Source organism: Otolemur garnettii, unplaced genomic scaffold (genome assembly GCF_000181295.1).
Source record: "Otolemur garnettii isolate 467f Iridium unplaced genomic scaffold, OtoGar3 scaffold00007, whole genome shotgun sequence".
NCBI lineage: Eukaryota > Metazoa > Chordata > Mammalia > Primates > Galagidae > Otolemur > Otolemur garnettii.
In genome coordinates this window covers 9,603,158-9,605,938 of record NW_003852402.1, presented here as the reverse complement: position 1 = coordinate 9,605,938, position 2,781 = coordinate 9,603,158, and positions in this window count along the sequence as shown.

Here is a 2,781-nt window from a genome sequence, read left to right as displayed (position 1 = left end):
AGCCCAGGAGTTGGAGGTTGCTGTGAGCATGATGCCATGGCACTCTACCCAGGGGGATAGCTTGAGGCTCCGTCTCAAAAAAAGAAAAAAAAAAAAAAAAGAAGCTAGTTTCAGATGGCTACTCTGCCACTTTTCAGCCATGTGGCACCAGGCAAGTTCCTTAAACTGAGTTTCATTTGTGAAATGGGGATAATACAGATAATAAGACATAAAAACAAATGAACCCAGAAGAAGCCATGAGGAAGAGGAAGATGTTGATACTGCTACCTGCCTCAGACTCCTATGAGCACCACAAGCCGCATCCCTGGCTCTTTCCTTCCTCTGAAGGGGCCACCACCAGGCCCTTTGGGGGGGGTGTTAGAGGTTTGCAAACCTAAATGGGCCCAGGTAAGGCGCTGCTAGCTTTGCCCATCTTGGTCCTGACTCTCAGAGGCCTCTGTAGGAAGCTCCTCCAGGTCTTCCCCTTCTCAGCTCCTGCCAAGACCCCTGACAGTCAATGGCCCACACAGTCCCTAGGGGCCCCCCAGGCCTGCCAGACTGAATATGCAACCCTGGTGCATTCTTCTTGACCCTAGGCCCTTCCACAATATTCCACCCACCCTGACTGCTCCCAGGGCAGCTCTTCAGCCCCCGCCTCTGCTTTCAGACGCTTCTCCCAAGTGACCTCACCACTTCGCCATGCCTGGTCAGGCCATTCCAGGCAGTGGTTCCTCCCTCCTCCTCCATCCTCAGTAGGGAGGAAGCAGGGTGGGGTCGCCAGGCCCAGATTTGAGTCCTAGATCAGTCATCTCTTTCTTTTTTTTTTTTACAGTTTTAGGCCAGGGCTGGGCTTGAACCCACTATCTCCGGCATATGGGGTCAGTGCCCTACTCCTTTGAGCCACAGGCGCCGCCTAATCAGTCATTTCAATGAGACCGATTCCACAAACTAAATCCCTTTAGAGGACAAGGTGACCTCTAAAGCTCTGTCTCCCCATCTGCACGCTGAGGGCAGGACTGGAGAAGGCAGGGCTTTGACACTCCATACCCAGGGCACTATATTGGGAGAGCCTCTAAGGCAGCAGTTCTCAACCTGTGGGACTCGATCCCTTTATAACAATGAAAACACATCACAGCATTAGGAAGGTTGAGAACTACTGGTGTCACCAATCTGGACTCTGTGGAAAGGGTCTGCCTCCCACATCCATATTCAAAACATGAGCGATTCCTGTCAGCTCTTCCAACTGTGTCCTCAAACCAGCCACCTCTCTCCTTGTATCTTTCTCTTGGATACTACAGTGACCAGTTAACCAGTGAGATATGTCCTCAGCTCCTGAAAATACAGCAATGGCTCCTTCTTCCCTTAGCATGAAATCCACATTCTTTCCCAGGGCCTGCTGCAGCCCCTACCTGCTTCAGACCTCATTTCACACCTTGCTGCCCCTGACTGGTCTTCTTTCACTTCCTCATACCTCAGGGCCTTTGCACATGCTGTTTCTCCACCTAGAAGTGTCTCCCCACCTCCGGCCCCTAGTCTTCAATGGCTGCCTCTTATGCATAGCTCAAACTCATCACAACTTAAAATCACCTCCTTAGAGGTGATCGGCCAGTCTTTAGTTCTTTAGTGGGCTTCCATCCTCTCTGTTTTTCTGACCTGGAGATACACTATTTTACTTTCTTATAGTATTTATGACTGGCTAAAAACATAAACTTGTTTACTTTTTTTTTTTAAGAGACAGTCTCATTTTATCGCCCTTGGTAGGGTGCCGTAGCGTCACAGCTCACAGCAACCTCCAGCTCTTGGGCTTAGGTGATTCTCTTACCTCAGCCTCCCGAGTAGCTACAACTATGGGCAGCTGCCACAACGCCCAGCTATTTTTTTGTTGCAGTTTGGCTGGGCCGGGTTTGAACCCGCCACCTTTGGTATATGGGGCCAGCTTCCTACTCACTGAGCCACAGGTGCCACCCTGAACTTGTTTATTTTTAATGCTCTTGAACATAAGCTCCAGGAGAAACCCCCTCTGGATGCTCCTGTGGGTGCCCCATGAACACTTGAATAATGAGCGTTGTTGTGTGAGGTCCTGGGGGTGGAGGCAGGGCCTAGCACTTTCCATCCCTGGGCCAGAGCATGCTCCCAGTCATCTGGCCTCATTGGCCTCCTGCTGGAATGAGCAGGAATAGGCTTTGTCTTGGGGATCCCTCCTTCCCAGGATGGGGTATCCTTCTCCTTCCCTGGGACTGGAGGTGGGCTAATTCCCTCAGCCTTCCCTGAGCTTGGTCTCTTTGGGGGCATGAAACTCCCAGAGGAACCAGGACCACCCATCACATGTCCCATAGGCACAGGGAACACCAGCAGGTTCCCTGGGACCCCCATGGGACCACCTGGCCCTGCCTTGGCTCACTCTATCTGCTTCCTTCCTTCTTTTTTTAATTTCAGACTAATATGAGAGTATAAATGATTAGGTTACAGTGTTTGCATTTGTTAGGTAAAATCCCGTGTTGTAGTTGTGTCCACACCCAGGAGTGCCACATACCCTTACATTGTGCCCATTAGGTGGAAGCACACCAATGCTCTCTCCTTCTCCTTTTTCCCCCTCCCCCTCCCTCCAGCTTGAATTGAACTAAGCTTTTCTCTTGTGTGGGCGTGTATTAGTTCATTTACTGGCTTCATGTTAGTATTGAGTACACTGGATACTTGCTTTTCCATTCCTGCAACACTTTACTAAAGAAAATGTGCTTCAACTCCATCCAGTTCCTTCCATCAGCCTGGCCTGTTACTTCCTTATCCCTTTGGGCTCAGCTG